The sequence below is a fragment of the Falco biarmicus genome, chromosome 3 (assembly GCF_023638135.1).
Source record: "Falco biarmicus isolate bFalBia1 chromosome 3, bFalBia1.pri, whole genome shotgun sequence".
In the NCBI taxonomy this organism is placed as follows: Eukaryota; Metazoa; Chordata; class Aves; order Falconiformes; family Falconidae; genus Falco; species Falco biarmicus.
Window position 1 is genome coordinate 87195606 of NC_079290.1, and position 19792 is coordinate 87215397.

Here is a 19792-nt window from a genome sequence, read left to right on the forward strand (position 1 = left end):
TCGTAGGGCATAGGTGTGTTGAAGCCACAGCAGATCGAGAAAGGATCTGAGCCTTCAGCATGAATTCAGAGGTGGTCTTCAGCTCAACCCTGAGGCTGGAGCAGATATTTCAGGAGGATCAGCTCTAAACTTCCTATGACTTTCTGTATTATGAATAAGTGTCACGATTCTTATCCAAGTCATATTTGAAATACTGTTTCATGAAACCACTTTATTTCAAGACATTCTGAACTGCTGTCTTTATTCTTCCATTAGCATGAAAATTGCATAGTATTGTTTCAGTCGTCTGCCTGGTTTTGCACCGGTCACACAAAGAGTTGTGAAAGTGCAACCATGTTTTTCAGGCTTTTAAACATGCAAATATAAAGTGCTATTAAGGGTACATCACATTTCCTTGCTTAGTGCCTGGCTTATAAAATGTAATAGCTCTACAGTATTTCCAGCATTGAAAGTAAAGTTTTTCCCTTAAGCCCTAAAGGGAAGGAGAAATTTATGTCACATAATTTCAACCATCTAAAAATTAGGCATCTAATCTAAGATAGTTATCTGTCTTAGCTGATGAAAGGAATGAAACACCTTCAGCACACAGCTCATGCAGTCTTAAACCAGGATAAGAATCAGCTCCAGGGGAAAATGCCTAAATGGAGGTGTCTTCATGTGCATTAGGTTACAAAACTCTGATTTCATTCTAGAGATCTGTGGCACATTTAGTTCCCCAACCATGGGAACTTACTGGTGTTCTAGGCATTATAGGGCATCCCACACAACCTTCAGAAGGATGTAGATCTCCTCTGATTGTTTCATATTTGACAGCCCACGCATCTCCCTAGAGCACCTAAATGGCACTAGATGCCTGTGTTTAGGGAACTGAATAATACTTCTATTTCCTGGCCAGTAGAATAGCTTTTTTGATTTCATTAACTGCATTAACATGATGTCCAGTGTTTATAATGAGAATTTAGACACTTAGATTATTTGTCATCACCTGTATGTGGAAACCTAAACTGCAGTTATTTAATCTGGAGAATGAATCATTCCCTATTGTGCTTAACAGACATGGGATGGGTCAGCCTGTGGAACTGCATATATATTTTTACTGAGCATAATGACATCCCAGGCATGCAACTTAGACTAAGCTCCTGTCCTGGCGGTTTTGGCTAGAATAGAGTTTCTTCTTGGTGGCTAGTGCAGTGCTTTGGTTTGGATTTGGGGTGGAAACAGAGTAGTCGGGGACTTTTTGGTTTCTCAGGCCTTGCTGGAAGGAGGGCTGGAGGGGCATAAGAAACTCAGAGGGGACACAGCCACGTCAGCTGGTCTGAACTAGCCAAAGGGATATTCCATACCATGGACATCATGCTCAGTATATAAACCGGGGGGGGGGGTTTGGCCAGGGCCAGCTGATCATTGCTTATCGATGGCTGGGCCCTGGTCAGTGGGGGGTGAGCAGCTGTGTTGTAAATCTCTTGTTTTCTTTTCTCCTTTCCCTTTGGATTTCATTCCGCTCCCCCTCTCCCTCCTTTTCCTTGTAACTGTTATTGTTATAATTAATATTGTTCCTTTTTAAAATCTTATCTCAATTATTAAATTGTTCTTATCTCAACCCTCGAGTTTTACATTCTTTTCTGATTCTCCTCCCCATCCCCCTTGGTGAGGGGAAAGTGAGCAAGCAGCTGTGTGGCACATGATTACTGGCTGGGGTCAAACCACAACAGCTCTTAATTTCTTAAGGGCTAAATTATAGGAGATACGGAATCCAGTATATATGTTCATGGGTTTGATGTTCATGCTTAAGCTTCTCAAGATACTGGCTTCTTCAAATAACAGAACAAAATAGTAATGAGGACAGTCATCTAATAAACAATTCTGCTTTTCCAAAAGCAATGTTTTCTTTCTTAGAGCTGTTTAGTTCTCTGTCAGCAACTTCCATCTGGTGATCTCACAGCATTTCACTTACAGGCTGTGATGAAAATCTCCTAAAATCTTTTCAATCACACACAAAAATAGAAGAAGCTTCACCATGAGCAGAATCTACCACGGGACAGATGAGCAAGAGTTTAACATTTACATCTTCAGATGCCAGCATTGTAAATTGTAGAACAACATTAAGAATGGAACTGAATATGCAACTGAGTGTGACGCTATGGCACTAGCATAAATCAGACCATAAACACTATGAAAATATTGATGCTTGAACAAAGTGGTGGTTTTTGCTCAGCTTATGCTTTAAACAGTAAATGCAGCAGAAATTACAAGTATAGAAAACAGAATAAAAAGGTGAATTTAAGCTCTAACTTCTTTTAATTTTTTATTTTTTTTTTAATAGAATTTTCCTGGGACAGAACCTGGCTGCATGTAAAGCAACTGGACCACCTGACCCCCGAATTAATTCCATTTAGTTCAAGTTATGGGTATTCAGGAAGAATATTTCTGAGTAAATGTGCTTGTTTTGGAACTAATGTTAGGTTAACCAAAAGAAATCACTGATTTTAAGGTCAACATAATCTTTCACTCATGGATTGAATAATCCAATACTGAATTTCAATTTTCGTATACTGAGTTTATCAGATTGATTTAGCTTTTGCCAAATAAGAGAAACATAATATTTGGCCACTAACTTCTCTGTCCCACAGATTTATTCAGCACCATTACAATATCTGGTGATCATTTGAAATCTAAACCTGTAAATGGAGCTTGTTTTTTTTCAATTTCAGGCTGCCGGTTAACACCATGGTAGTTTGTAGCTGCATTAAATAACAAATTTTATCACCTTTTCCAAATAAAAGTGTTTCTACAAATATTCTTTCTCTTTCTCTACAGTAAGGTTCAACTTAGAAACAACCAGCTACCTCGAGTTCCTAACAATTATGCTAATTTTGAACTCCTGGGGGATAATTTTCCTGTATTGGGAACTATGTTCTTTTTATTTCTGCTGCACAGAATCGTTCAGTTTGGAGATATTCTGAAGACATAAAATCCAGTTTCTCCTTTAGGATGCTATTTGGAAAGGACATCAGCTCCTGAAAGTTTATGTTTTTAGAGAGTCTTCCAGGCTGTTCTATTCTAGTTCTTATATCACACCTATCATTATATCTCAGGTTATCACCTGCATCACTGTAATATGTCTATATGTCATAAAACACAAACTGATTTCTGGGAGCGATGGATACCACTATTTATTGTCCATTTGTGAGATGCCTCTTCTTGAGTTTTATGGATAAAGGAATGCTTCTGGTCAAAAATATTATCTGTCAATAAGTGCAGTTTTAGGATATCAGAATCGTAAGGAATCATAAATTCATGTGAGGAGTTTAGCAGTAGTGTAATTTACGGAAGCAGTAATAAATGGAAAATGACAAAAAAGAAAACATTCCAATTTTTGTCTGGAAATACAATTTACTCAACTTTCCCAGGACTTAAGGCAACACTAAATGGGGTAAGAACAACAACAAAAAAAGCCAATAGATCCAGATGTTCCAGGTAACACCATTTTTTCAATCGTTCTCACTGAAAAAAAAAAAAAAATAAAAATTGTCCAAACAATCGCCACCTGCTCTGCCCTCCACCCTGTTACAGTGACCACCTTAAGAAATCTCAGGATTAAGAGGACCCAGCCAGGGTGGACATGATCTGTTGTTGGCATCAATGGTTTTTTTTTCTATTTTTATGTTCTCTGGAATATATACTATATTTTTAGATATTCCAGATCTTTCTGAAAAAAAAACCCCACAAAACCTCTTTAACCACATGTGTGGCTTGACTGAACACCAGATTTATCAGAGATTTCTTTTAAGGCAGTTAAATAGATAAGAACAGTACCACTGTGTGGAGATGCCTAAATAAAGCAATTTGAGATCCAAATGTCTGACAGCTTAAATTTGAGAAAAATCATTCCTTTGGACATCATTTGCTCTTCCTTTGGTTATTGTCTTATATCATATCTCCATTAAGTACTTCTTAACTGCTTAATTATTTCACTAATATGCCCAGCTCCAGTAATTAGCAACATGTGTGGTCAGTTCATGTTCCCTAGTTTGCAAATCTCTTCAAACATAGGTGTCTCATCAGTGCTTCAAGGGACTGAGAGCAAATAGCTCATTAGTCTGATAATTATCATCTTGTAAGTGATGTTCTGCAGCTCCTTGTTATTCTAGAACTATAGCTAATATAACTAGACCTCGTATCTCCCAAGCATTCACAGAAGTTCTTTGACCTGTGTCAAATAGAATGAGTGCAACTGGATGTTACTGAGCACACACAAATTCATTGCACATCACAGGCATGCCCTTTTATCTGAAATGAAAGGAATTTTTGGTGCAGATCACAGCATCTTCATTTGCTCCCCAACAATACTGTGAAGCTAGACTGTTCAAAAGATGCAGCACAACAGGAACTACTCAACAGGTAGGAAATACTCAACTTTGAAGAAATCAACAGCTATGCATTGTATGTATTTCCATGAAATGGCAAACTGAACGCTTAGTCAAGCAACAAGTGTACTAGAGCCAGGAACAAACTCCATGGGAGAGGAGGAGACACCTACCTTCAGGTACCTAAATGAAGGTACCTGTATGGTTGTGATTCAGTTACCTGAAGGCAGACATCTAGTGTCATTTGAGGTGTAATAAGGTAGTCAAAACATCTGTAATCATGCTGGCAGGCATCTCACAGGACACACAGGAGATACGAAGCCTCCTGAAGCATCCAGAGACCAGAAAGGGAATAGGAAGGCAACCCAAATGGCACCAGATGCCCATATGAGTAACTGAGTCCTACACTTGCCATCTTAACTCTACAGTCAGTGAAGATCTGAAGCTGACCCAGTTGCCCATACATAAGGGACTAGACATCTATATTGGGCTGGCAGTTAAAAAACTCTGGACAAGAAAATCATAATATTCTGGAGAATACTTTGCAATAGCCCAAACAGCACTAAGCACTTATGTTTAAATAATTTAATCCAGCTCCTGACTTTTCATATTTTGTTGCACAGAAGGTATAAAGTTTTCCAGTTCCTCAGAGTAAATCACTGCTAAAAACACAACAAACATTTCTTAAGCAAATTTGAACAGCACCAGGCGCAGAAGTTAGCAGTGGATCCAGATAAAGTACACATTTGAAATGTGGCTGGAAAAAGAGCATTTGCCAAACTGGCATTTGTACACACGAACACACCATTCTGATCCATTCCCAGGTATGTCAGCTACACCAAGACACAGAAAAAAACAGGGACTCCTTTTCCAAAGAAATCCACAGCAAGTCATAGATGGCTGTGACCTCAGAGAACCAGCTAAGCAGCAGAGGCAGCAATCTCTGTATCCAAGGCATTTTGTAATGAGATTTTTAGAGAGATGCATTTTTAGATGCTCAAGCTGAAGTTAACATAGACATGTCCTCAAAAAAAGAAAAAGAAAAAAAAACCCCCAAAAACCAACAAAAAAACCCCAGCCACTGGGCTGGACCACTGCCAAGAGCTGCTCTAAAACTGACTATAACTGTTTCATTTACTCTCATAATAAATAGGATGGTTTAATGGAAACACTGTACACAAAACTGTACTGCTCAGGTAATTACCTTGATTGAAACAAGTGTTTTACACTGAAAGCAAAATTCCCCTGGAGCTAAACCAAACCACAAGAAGAACGAGACCTCTGTGGAGACACAGGCATATAAACAAGTATGTGTGCTAATTATTTTCCAGTGGTTCTCTTAATGAGTCACTTGCTAGAGTCCACTGGTCACAAAGATGATTACTTTAATGATGATTCATAGAAATTGTGTGTACATTGCAAACACCGTGCTGCACCAGTTGCTGTGGAAGGAAAATGTGTGTGGTTTGTTCCATAAATAGCAGAGTAAATAATTGCATGATAGCTTGTTCCTCCTTCAGAGGGTCTCCCAGTATTGGAAATGGTCTGCAGGGAGCTTTCCACTTTCAACATTTCCACCCCCAGCTTTTTCCTGAGCTTATGGATGAAATCCTTAAGTACCTATCTTCACCGACAAAGCTAACTTTTTAGCTCCCCTCCCCTGCCACCCCCCCACCCCCCCACCACCCCCCCCACACACACACTGGAGACTTGGAACTTGATTCTGGTCTCTATTACCTTGGTGCATATCAACAAACCTGGAGTAAATCTATTTATTTCAGGGCAACAATATTACTATAATACTCAGCTTCAGAAAACAGCAGACAAGAGCAAACACTTCTCTCTCCATATAGGGCAGTGAGAAACAAGTTGATATTTATGACAGGTAAAAAATATACACTTTTAGCATCATGTAGGGCTGCAGTCATTTTAACATTAAGATGAAATTCTTGCTGAAACGCCTTCTTCCCCTTACCAGCAGCACTCTCTATCCCATCCTAGAATTTTCTCAGAGAAACGGGTTTGGTTGGGATTAGTCTTGCCCCTCTTGAAAAGCATGTGCATATTCTAGAAATCTCTGAGTGTTTTTTTGGCCTGGGCATTTTCTAAAGTCTAAATTTTGGAACGATTTTTAAACTGAAAATACTGAAATCTGATCATCATCCCTACAGCGCTGGGAAGGAAACAGCACATGGTAAAAAAGGTTTCAAAGAAATATAGGAGAAATTTGGTTCTTGTCACGCACCCCTCCTGGGCACCCTGAGACTAGCAGTGAGCAAGGAAATAGTCACATATAGAGCTGAAAAGCTGTTTTCAAGGGGAGGATGTGAAAAGAAGTGGAGGAGAAAAAGCAGCTCTGTAGGGTAGTCTGATGGAAGCGGGTTTTCCCACCACCTGGGATTGATAAGCCTGCCAGGGAAGGTAGCTCTGCTTATAGTTCATTTCACTGAGGCTTTTAAGCATCTGCTTTCTCTGAAGGGTCTTTATGCTAAATAAATGATACTTCTCCATACGGCAGCTATTTTGTCAGAGATTACAATGCTCATTGCCCAAAAAAAGCAGCAGAACAGCAAGGCAGAAAGCTAAATCAGTCTTGCTGCAGCTATCATGGGTAATGGGGAACTGCAGAGGGGAAGACCTTCCCAGAGGGGAAGATACAGGTGATGCCATTTTCCTCTGCGTGATGGTTTGGAGCCCAGAACCAGTGAACAGGACAAGAAGGAGTGAAAACCCTTTCCCAGGAAAGAAAGGTTATGGCAGTTTAGACCCCTGAGCTATACAACCTTCAACAGGTTGTTAAATCTTTCTGTCACCCATCTTCACAGGCCATCAGTCATCCTACAGTAAGAAGAGAGCAGCTGAGCTTGCCTCATGTCTGCCCAATGCCTAGCTCCTCAGGAAGGACAGTCCTATCGTGAGAAGTTTACAGCCTGAACAGGCAGGGCAGAAAGCAAAGACAGGTAGGAAAAAAATATCTGCTGGTATCCCTGTCTTACAGGATGATGATTGTCCTGCGTTTCAGCTGGGTTATTAATTTTCTTCTTAGTAGCTAGTGCAGTGCTGCATTTTGGATTTGGGCAATGTTGATAATTTACTGATATTTTTAATTGCTGCTAGTAATGTTTATACTAAGTCAAAGACTTTCTCAGGCCTTGCCAGCAAGAAGGCTGGAGAGGCACAAGAAATTGGGAGGGGACACAGCCAGGACAGCTGACCTGAACTAACCAAAGGGATATTCCATACCATGGGACACCATGCTCGGTCCATAAACTTGGGGGGGGGGGGGGGGGGGGCGGGGCAGGCATTGGCTGGGTCCTGCTGATCCTTGCTCAGGTACTGGCTGGGCATCAGTCTGCAGGCGCTGAGCAGTTACACTGTGCATCACTTGTTTCTTTTCTCCTTTCCCTTTGGATTTCATTCCTCCGCCCTTCTCCCTCCTTTTCATTATAACTGTTATTGTTATTATTATTGTTAATCTTTCATTTTTATTTTATTTCAATTATTAAATTGTCCTTATCTCAACCCTCGAGTTTTACATTCCTTTCCGATTCTCCTCCCCATCCCCCTGGGTGAGGGGGGAGTGAACAAGTGGCTGTGTGGCATTTTTAATTACCAGCCAGGATTAAACCACGACATGATGAAAAGGAGCAAATACAGTAGGATTCTGCATTGCTTTACCAAACAGTGATGATTAAAATGTTGGACATCACATGTTTTGGGGTTGTTACTGGAGCATACATGAAAATTCAGCAGAAGTCCTCTACCAGGATTTGCACTGATCTCGGCAGTGAGCTCTGCACTTTTGCAGAGGTAGGACATAAGCACCTTTCAGGTCTGCCACTGGTTTTGCATCCTAACACTGAGGACAAGATGGGAGAAATTGGCTATTCCAGAATTTGGGAAAGAGACTACAGTGCAGCAATGATGATGAAAGTAACGAGTCATCTGCTGCTATGGCTTGAGCTGCAAAAATGTTTTCACAGCTCTGAAGGGGTGGAGGGGGAGGCAGAGCCCCAGCAAGAAACCAAAACCGCCACCCTGAGAGCATAAACAGATGAGAAGCGAGGCCAAACATGCTCCAGATGTGCCAATGCTTCATTTGGCATCACCTGAAGTATCACTACAAGGAATCAGAAAACATTTGAAAATGATGGCTGCAATCCAGAAAGGAAAAACCAGCAGTTTACCAGCCTGATCCAGCACACAGGCATCCCACCAGCTAAGTCAACAAGAGCCATCACAAAAACAAACCTCATTCTGATGATGGTTTTTTCTGCATGGCACATGGTTGAGACCCACAGCCTCCCGGTGAGTGGAAGGAGCCAAAATGAAGTTCCAACTGGTAACTGAAATAGACAAGGAGGCTCAAACCCCTGCTCTCCACAGCTTGCCTCTGAGCTCTTGAGCAGCCTGTCCAGAGCCCAACAGACCCAAGGAAAAGCAGAGAGCAGCAGCCACAAGAAGGTGAAGACAGCTACCACAAAACAGCTGTTGAGTTCAGCATCTCCACAGGTTTTTAGACAGCAGCAGCTGCTCATAAATGTGAAAGCAGGTTCTTCTTCAACACTGGGCCACAGGAGACATTCCCTGAAAAAGAAGAGTGAAGAAGAGGTACTTGGCCAGGGAAGAAGTTAGCTTTGTTCCAAACACACAGGTAGCCAAGGAAAGCTTGTTTTGTTGGTGGGTTTTGGATTTTATTAATTATTTTTTTTAACTCTGCTGCTGATCAGAGTGGTACAAGGTATGCGATCTCTGGAAATAATAGCAGAATAATAATATACCCCTACTAGTCTGAGCACTTTTTGCTCATCCATTCATGTGAAGTTCTCACAGACCTCAAGGACCTCTGGGTTTTGAATACTGAGAGGAGACGAATTCAGTATTTCAGTGGTTTAACTTTGCAGGGCCCTTTCAGCTTCAGGTCAGAAGACCTCCTCCACAGTACACAGGATGAGTTATGCACATCAATGTAGCCTCAAACATAAGCCATTACAGCAAACCTGACACCTCATTCTTCTCAAACAGGTTTCAGAGTTTGCATTCATTTGCCTTCTGATGTCAGGTTGCTTATTTCAGGTCAGTCCTTTTGCACCTCAAATATACTAGCGTGAAAACACCTCTGAGGCACCTGCAAATGTTTTGTCCCATTTATGAGGTCTTGACCTGTCATGGAAGGTAGGAAGCATGGTTTAAAAGACAATGAAAAAGGGTTTGAACCTGTCTCCAACATCTCATGCAAATACTCTAATCATTGCCTTAAGTTAGAAAAGAATTATCAAAACTGTGTGGTCACCAAGCCTTGCTTAGGTATGTTCTGAGATCAATGACCACGGACAGGACAGCTGGAAGAATCCATAGTTTCCTAATCTTAATGAATTGATTAGATGTGCAGTAGAGGCTGTCCACATGCCCACTGGCAGAAATTAAACAGGTCAGACATACTATTGGCAAAAACTAGGAAGGCTTGATAATTTAAAGTCCCCAAAGTTAAGCAGAAATTCTGTAGGGTTTTCAGGACCTAGTACTTTGACTTGTGTGCTAAGAGTAGATGAAATTAATTGTCTTCTTGAGGTGTCTTTATTTCCACCAAATCTACAGGGACATCAGACAGCTGACTTAGAAAAGACTCTTAGCTTTTAGGCAGCTAAAATTAGATGGCGAAATCCCCTAACATACTCCCCAGCCATTTTATATATCTAGTCCTACTGACAGCTGGTTCTGATCTAAAGCACCACAGAAAAATGATACTACAGATCCTTGAAGAAGATAATATCCCAGATAGTGATGGAAAGGAATGCCATCTGTAACTCTGAATCTCAATTTTGTTCTCATTAGATCTTCATTATATCAGCCGTCATTGTTGTGCAGAGACCTGAATCTATCCCCTCTATATTCACCTGCAAGCTATTTCCTTTAATTGCTGTGCACACAGAAAATCAAATGTATTCTAACAACCCTGATTCATTGGCTCAGCTGTTAAATGCAATTTCTGCATCTCTCTATACAGTTTATTTCCCATCCCTGCACCATCTGAATGCTTCCCAAACTTTACTGAAGTTATCTTCACAAATATTTCCCTAGTTCCATAGGGCAGACGTGGAAGAATAACCAAAACCTAATCCCTGTAGCATTCTCTCCAAATGTTTTACTTCCACTGAAAACACAAGTTTACAGACCAGAATCCTAGGGATATAAAAAACAGCATGGACAACCATCTGTCATACTGAGAGATGAACTCTTGGCATGGAAATGTCTCACAGGGGAGCTCTGAAGTCAAGTAAATGCACTAGGAAGTTAGTCTGAATTGGACTCTGCCTAACTTAGCTACTTATGTGACTGCCCTTTTCTAACAAGATCAAACCGGTTGCTTCATTAGAGGAGTGAAAAGAATGTAATGAATCCCTAAGTGTGCTGCTGGTGAAGAAAAAATATATAAAGAGTCCAAATCAAAGATTGTTATGTCAGTCACTGCTGAATATATGTTGATTTGCTGGCATGTAGGAGAGCCTTTCGCTAGGACCAGGCAATGAGTTGAATGAACTGGATATACCTGAAACAAAAGTGGTGTGTTCATTACACGTGTTCACCCCGACTGTGAATGCTGAACTGACTGAAGTGTTGGTGGGGAAGCCATGATAATTACCATTTGGAACTAGATGATCTTTCAGATCCTTTCTAACCGAATCCATTCTATGATTCTTTGATTCTATGACATACACACATACGTAGGTAGGCACATCCCCACTTGGTGTTATTGCTAATGAACATTCTTTCTCCTGTGTTTTCACCAAGTCAGTGGGTTGTGTTCATCCTCCCTTCTTCTTCCTAAAAGGACCCCCTGGGAGGAAGGATCTTGTACATGTACTCCCTGTCTGATCCATGATATGGTTACTACAATGGCTGTTGTATGGCAAAGAACAGCCATAGTTGCCTTTCCACAATCAAAAGAAACACAAGACAGCATAACTGTGCACATGTAGCAAGAGACTTTATGTTTCACAGTATGGCAATAATGTCTTGTCCTTATGTAGGACTATTTGTCAGCTGAATTTGAAAATCCCCTGGGCAGCTCTGGGCCCGTTACATTATTTTTTCTGCCTTCAGAGATCAATTGATGTGACTTTACACAGGAAACACCTTCCATGTTTGTCATATTCCCTGTTCTCAACACATCCTGCTTTTAGGTTGCCTTAATCATCAACTGCAGTAATGCAGCATTGCATTCCCATATTAAATGGGAGAGATTCAGTGTCACAGGTTCCCAGAATTCAACATCCTGTCATCAGTTTTTCCCCTTCTTCCCACAAAATCACAAGCTTGGCTAAATATTACGAGACTTAAAATGAACAGTAAACATACTGGGGGGTGGGGTGGGGGTGGGGGTGTTCTTATTTGTCATCTCATGTCTAAAATTTTTATAGGTTTACGGTTTGAGCCACTTGGGAGCAATTCTCTAAACCAGAAGTTTCATGGTGTGATGTGTGAGCAGAGAAACCAGCAAAGCATTGTATATGCAGGTCCTGTTATGTGCTGCAGGGTCTGGGCTCCCCTTACAGACTCCACTTTAGGAGGGACAGTCATTGAATCTCTCTTCTCAGTCTAACAGCTGAAAAACCTCTCTAATCTTCAACCTACTTTAATGAAACTTACAGGACATTAATATCTTTGCGGCCTCTGTCATTCTGTCAACTGTGGTAAACCTATCTAATAGACATAGAAGTTACCTGGGTGAACAGACAGCTATATAAGCACACAGAGGAAACATTATCACAAAATCTTTTATTTCTGGGGTTTGACATCTGAAATGAATTTCTCATAACTACAGAATTTAATGATTCTGGGAGTCTGAATCAAGTGACATCAAGTTTCATTGCTAGTTTTTATTCCACAGTCTTCATGCACCCCTGGGGTTAAAATGTGGAAGTGCATCTCTACGAAATTCAGAAGTATCTGTAAGTGTACAGCTATATAATTTTAAAAAGATATATCCCGTATGAGTTAAAGATCTGATAACAGTTTAAAACAATGCAGCTCTTTGATTTGATGTGCAGAGAACTCAGGATGACAAGGAGAGGATGCTGCAGGTACCTGTAACATACTAACACATGGCTTAAAATAGCCTATTAAAATCAGGTAAGGTGCAGTGCAGAGCAAACTTCCTTAAGTTCCTCCCATCTGACCAGCAAATGCATGGTACAAATACACCAGACAGTGGAGTAACTCTGTAGAAAACAAAATTATTGAACTTGCATCTCAGCTGGAGCAAACCAGACATGATTAGAAGCAAGCAGGACTATTTTAAAGACGAAGAAGATGTAGTTTAGCTTGGAAGAGTGATCAGATTTGGCTGTAGAAGGTGCTGCAATGTCTATTCATCCATATTTTGGCACAGAAATATTCCGAGTCAAAACCAACTGGTTTTTCCTAGTTTGGGATATGTAGGTGACAGGGAGTTCTTCTGTTCATCTTTGCTTAGAATAAATCTGAGAAAGTAAAAGGAAATCTGGTATAAGCATAGGGCAAATAAAAAGAAGTAATAGGAAACAAAATCCCACTCAGACAATGAGCCAATTGCTGCAATGGAACAGACTGTCACAAGGCACCACTAAAGTAAGAGCTAGTCAGATGCAACACCAAGTGAAATTAATTTTTTATGGGTAAGGAAAATAGCCAAAGTTTTGAGATGAAAAGCAAAAAGCTAAACAAGAACTTTAGTCCAAGTAAAAGCCTTCAAGCTTCAAGTTTTAAACCACCCTCTAACTACTCAGAAAATAAACTATGCCTGGCCATAGAAATCTTATTGTAAACTTCAACACGGTTTTGTATACTTCCTTTGCAGTCAGGTTGACTTAAACCTGCTGTACACAGAACAGTGCTCTAGGTAGATCCTGAGTCTGATCCAGACTGACGACTACAAAATCATCCTCCTCATCAGAGAAATCTAGTATCTGCTAACTCACTCAAAATCCCAAATCAGAGAACTGTGAAACAAAAGGATGTATCTCCCCATGACCCACATATAGGTTTTTCATCTAGAGTCTCATACATCTTTTTTTCTCTGAAATATCTGAAGAGAAGTTTTCAACATTAATTAAAGCCTTTTTTCTTTTTCTGCTGCATAGCATGATCAGTTCCAAATAATTTGCCTTACCACAGTGCTGTCAGCAAAAAGCAAAAAGAAAAGGATTTCCTTATAGAAAATGTCACAGTACTTCTACAACCCTCAGAGGAATGAGATCAATTCAGATACAAGTCCTGGCAGGGAAGAGGGGACAGCCACCTCTGCTGTCCGCAATGTTCATGCAACCTGCAAGTGCCACTCTCTCTTATCTCTGTGGGTGACAGATGAAGTCAAACACACTCAAAAGGCTCTTCAATGATGTGCACAGTCATGTGGGATGAATTCTACCATGAACAGTTCAGTTACTTTGGCTGGTAAATTGTCATTTTCCATATAGCAAAAAGAAAGTGGAACACCATAGAAACAAATGAGCTGCACTCCAGCATAAAATATTCTCTAAAAAATTATCCCCTTATTAAATCAAGCGTGTTCCCCTAAAAACTATAAGTCATTTATTGGTCTATTTACAGTCTCTGCCTACAATGTAAATACCTGCAGATAACATCATTCTCATGTCTCTTCAGATAGAAGTGTATATTCTTGAGTTTTCCCTTAAAAATTCAGATTAAAAAATCCTTTTCTCACACCACTTGTTAAACAATGACATCCTATCACCAATATCTCATTCCCATTTAACTTGATTTATGCCTGAATAAGCACACAGTGAAATAAAGCCTCTTTTTAACACTTTCACCACTGCCTCACATCTTTTATTTGTGACTGAGTTTGCTCAACAGGAGCTCTCACCATGTTTTTAGTACTATTTGTGCCTCTGGGTTTGGTCTCAATGATTTCTAAAATTAACCATTTATTTTTGATCCACTTTCCCTGCTTAGTAAGCAAAGCAGTGTCCTCACCTTCCTCACTCTTTACCTTCCTACATTTCATTCATGGTATTTTTTCAGTAAAGGTCCTGCATCCCAGCTGGTCTTTATTTACTGGCAGCAACAGGAACATTGCGTCTGCTAGCTGTTCACACCGTTAAAATTAGCTTTATGCAAGGTCCAGATCCTGTCCTTAGGCAGGCTGTTTTCTTGAGATTTCCCACCAAGCCTAGGTACTTAAATCTGAAAATACCCTTGTCTCCAAACAATGGCTGAACCTAAAATTTTGTTCAACAGGAAAGCAGCAAATAGCATATCTGGTTGTGGGGAAACACTGCAACATAAGTAGGGGGGACTCATTCCAGTTAGGACCCTGCTATTGTTTCTCGGTATAATAGGCAGGATGGTGGCACAGGTGGTGGTCTGGAAGAGGCAGCTCAGGAAGCACCGTGGCGTGATGCCTGGCACCTCTGTGGGGGCCACGCTCACTGGGCATGGCAAGCAGACAGCAGATTGTCTTTTTTCCAGCAGAGCTGAAGAAAACAATCAGTGTCTACTTCTGGCTGGATGATAAGCTAGTTTCCAGACAGAAGACACAGAAATTGCTTTTGCAAGCAAGAGTTTTGAGGGTGGATTTTTATTAGGAGTGCCTTCATTGAATGCTAGAGGATGAACTCATTTGGTTAAATGTGTGCATCTGTAGTGTACAGTTTCTGTCTCAGAAATTTACGGCAGGCTCTTGTTAGTACAGCTTTCTCACTGTTTGTCTTCTCCTGATTTAGCTGCCTTCATTTGGTCAGGTGAGTCATTCTGTACACCCCACTGATTGCGTAGACCAGACCTTCACTGTCTGTGAATGAGTTTGGACAGCTCAGAGTCCAGAGCGTGGTAGATGCTTGAGGTACAGCCTCATTGCCTAAACACTGGCCCCTGGGACCATCTGAGACAGCCTTAGGTGCCCAGTGCATACGTAAGGATCCAGCACGTATGACGTGGTACTTGCGGAAGACCTGCATCTTGATGTCTTAGCTGATAGAGAACCTGCTGGGTTACTAGACAGCATCTCCAAGGGCAATGACATCTATATGTAGGCAACAGAATTGCACCCCAGAGGCCAAGAACATGAAATCATCCTTGCTAACTAGGCACATGCAAATACATCCATTTGCTGTGGTTAATTATCTGATCACAGAACACACCTAGATATGACTTCAGCATAACACATTTGGGCAGTGGGAGGAGCACCGCTTCCTGTGGTCCTGCAGCCTTTTAATGTCATCTCTGCTAGCCTACCATTTTCTAGGATACAGTCCTGGCTTTAGATGCTGAGCACAGAAGCAGAACAGGACACCCCCCCAAGCCCTGTAAAGGCTTAAATTCTCACTAGATGCATGACGTTTTTACAAGAAAGCTGCTCATAAAGCCAAACCATGAGTTGGTTCTATGTTTATCAGCTTTCATTCCCTCTTTCTTTTTAAACAGCTTCAGGCTGATTTATCAGCACCTCTGTCAGCCTTTTGTTGAGTTGCCCTCTACTCCTCCGCTGGCTATAGAGGAAAACTCTACAGAGGTTAAAGCTGACCTTTGTCAATTAAAACTGTCTATAAAGCCAGAAAGCTGCCAGACAGATAAGCTAGTATTTTTAATTAATCTCTGGCCGCTTCAATGAATTACTCCAAGTATAGAAGAGTACTGCCTATATGCATAGGGAGTTGCATCACTGGCAGTGTTCTGTATGGAGGTACAGATACTGGTTATGACTCGATTCCTTGCATCCTTGCATTGTTCCTTCTGATTAGCTTCAATATAATAAATTCAGAACCATTGAAATCAAGTAACTGCATCCACAAAGCCTTGGGTTCATACTGTCTTTAGGCTGATTTGATATTCATGAGAGTGGTGCCAGACTGGTTTATACTCCTCCGAATCATTTGAACTCGATTTACAGAGTGCAGATGTGTGAGAGAAAAGATTAGTTCAATCTTACACCACTTAGTAGCAGAAAAGATCTGAGGGACCAGATTGTTGGTACATAATTTGTCTTAGTTTTGAAATACCTATGTGTAAGGTCTCCTCCAAGGAGGTGCCAGAAGGTGAGCAAAAGGATAGGGAGGAACACAGAAGTCAGAGGGGAATGGGGGGTGCCGGGGTGCCCGTTGCAGGAGGCAGTAGTCCTCCAGTGATATAGAATATGCGTCCAATGGAAATGCATTTAATAAAAACTGGTTTGTTCTTGACCTCTGATGCAAAGGGGAAATTTTAACAGAAACCACCAATTCTTCACAGGCCTTAAACTTACAGCCAGAAGCACTGAAATACAAAGAAAGTTTAGGAGACTTCCTTGGCATAGGGATTTAATTTTCAACCTTTCACAGTCTCAGGAGACATATCAGGGCATTAGTAACAACCAGCATCAAGCACCTTTCCTAGTACTAATTAACAGCGTGATTCCCATGCTATGTATATGTAAGATAAAAATGCGTAAGGTGAGTCTTCATGTACTACAACAGCTAAATGGCTTAACAAGAAATATTCAGGATCAAAAAGAAACTTTCCTCCTAGGAATGACATGGAAAATGGTCAGTGAGATTACGAGCCACCTTCACAAACACAACATCGATCAGGACAGGTCATTGATTTGATGGACTGTGACAGTCATACGCACAACTATGCAAAAACCAGTTTGAACGTACCTTTTTCTACAGAAAATTCCAGCCCTGGCAACATGCTACCCTTGATTTAAATGAAATTTATTGCTTTTCAAACTCTCCATCTTCAAGAGCTATTTAAAGCATGCAATTTAAGGAGACAGAGAGAGAAAGAGCAAAAGAAAGAGTGAAAGTAGAAGAGAAAGGAAGAAAATCCATTTGTAAATGAGTCATTCCCCAGGAATGCTTTGACAGGCTGTCAGCAAAGATCTGATAAAGACACTGGGTTAAAATACTCCACTATAGTTCCAGGTGAAGGAAGATTGACGTTCTGCATGGTGTGTACATGGAAAACTCCATGCAGGAGATGTTTAATCTCTGTGGGAAGATTTCAGATAGCCCAAATGATTTGAAAGTCATTCTGCCTTTCAGCAAATAATGAATATACAGAAGCAATACGTAAAAAATAAGAAAGAAAAACCTGCTTGGAAGAATAATCTCCCCTACTAGCATGTTATGCATGGTTAATAATGAAGTGTTTCTTCCAGTACTCTTCTTCAGTTTGCGTACCTAGGTGTCATCCCCGTGTCCTGCACTCAAGAGCTGGAGCTGTTCACTGCTTCTTGCTGCTGCCAGTATTTCTCTTATCCCATCAACAGCACCAGGAAGATGTTAAGCCCCAGCACATGTCTCCTAATACCTCTCCTCCGGTCCTTTTGTGTCATCTGAGGCAGCAGGTTTGTCCCAGGCTGCTGAGGCTATTTGTGGGAAGCTGAGTGGCCTGTGGATGTGCACACAAGCACACACACCCAAGCAAGCAGTAGTAGCTGCTGTGAGATCCACTTTAAGTGCTGAAATCCATTGAGACTTCATGTTTCTGGGGCTAGTAGCAGCTGTCTTACTTTGTCAATCACCTGAGTGTAACCTGTCACACCTCCAGCCTGCAGATTGGAGCTGCACAGATCTACCACTCTCATATTAAACAACAGTGCCTTAGACATCAACCATGTGACGGGAAAAGAAATACAATGACAAAAATGACAAAATAACCATTCTAAAAGCAAAGTTTATTGTAAATAAGAAAAAAACTTTAGGGAAGGAATAAACTTTTTGAACCAGTCTTTATACCTGTCCATCTTACCTAAACATTAACCAGCCCTGGGTAAACACTGAAAAAAATTAGGCCAGATAATATTAAGAATTCCCTTAAACTATGTATATTGATAAATCAGTTTCCCAGCATCCAAAGCTGTTTTCCACACTATAATCTACCCAATCATTACATCTTCCCATTAGAAAGAATCCAGCACTTCTCACAAAAACCTCCTGAGACAGAACCTACTTTGTCCTCTGCTTTACTCCTAATTGCTTATTCATGATTATCCCTTGACTTTTTTCTTCTCTGACTTAGGTGTTTACACTTTACAGATATTTGCACAGTGTTACTGCATGCTTTCTTAGCTGGCATTTAAACTGCATACCATTGCAGGATATCAAATCAACCTCTTCCATCTGTGCCTCCTTGTAAATACCTGTAGCAAAAGACTCTAACAAAGATAATTTTGTCAGCTGACCAGGACTGTTGATTTTGTGCCTTCGTTTCCCTAATTTTCAGCAATATTCTGAAGGCAGAGCTATTATAGACCAAACTGGATTCCTGTACACCTGTAAATTCACCAGGAACAGGCTGGAGCACTATCTTCTGATTGTCCAGCCTGCTTCGTTGTAGCTGTAGCTTTGCCCTGTAAAGCACTTGTGCTCTGGATTGGCAAATGTGTCCTGGCACTGTTCAGCTGATGGGTACAGGCATAATTCCTGTTTCATTCTGGTGCCCTTTGTGGCTCAAGGAACCAGCTCTGCCATATGTATATGCTATTCAGAGATATGTCTGTGCGTTACTCCATGGTGTGCTTTGACCTCTGGAACAGCTGATTCACCTACTAAGTCCTCTGAGAAGAGACTGAAGCATTGAAGCACAACTTTTTATCAAGCTCAGAGCAGCCATTTTCTTCCTAAGTCTTCTTGTTTGAACCAAATATATGGAGAACAGATTCAACTAAGTTCCTTTTTTTCCTTTTCTTTTTCAGTGAAAGCATACTAAAAGTGACAAGAACAAGCTTCCTGAATGGAAGCAGCTGCTAAACTTGGGGGCTATAGGTTTCTGTACAAAATCACTCTCTCCATTAGGGAGAGAGGAGTGTACCTTTGTGCCAGAACTGCAGGACTGCACTCCTCAGCATTCCTGTATAGGTTATCTGAAGTTTTTCTATTCCAATTTCTGGTACTTTAAACCAACTGTTTTAAGGAAATGCCAGACTGCCATGGATAATAAAGATCTATCACAATATGAAAGAACCTCTAGCTGCCACACCAATGGCACTGATCTATTACAAGCCTAAGGCACATCTAACTGCCCCATGTGGCTGTCTCAGATACCCTACAGCATCTCAAGCAGCCCTGGACACCTATATTCACATATTACAACTGCTGAAGCTGAAGCTTATTGTCAACATCACAAACATAAGGCCAGGATTTGTTTTACCTCAAGGATACTAGATTATGTACAACAGCATTTAAGCAACTCACAGGAGGTGAGGTACAATGATTGATCATACCACAACTGCAACAAACTTCAGACTATCACTCACATTGTTAATGACTGTATAATACACGCTTATGCAGAACGCATAACAGAAATTCATCAGGCCTCCCTTGACTCTACTGAACGGTTCAGCAACCTTGGGTTGAATTTATAATCTGTCATTGCCTTTCAAAATGCCACACACACCAGGAGGAAAGAGTCTGGGGAATTGATGTGCCTAGAGAGGAGAA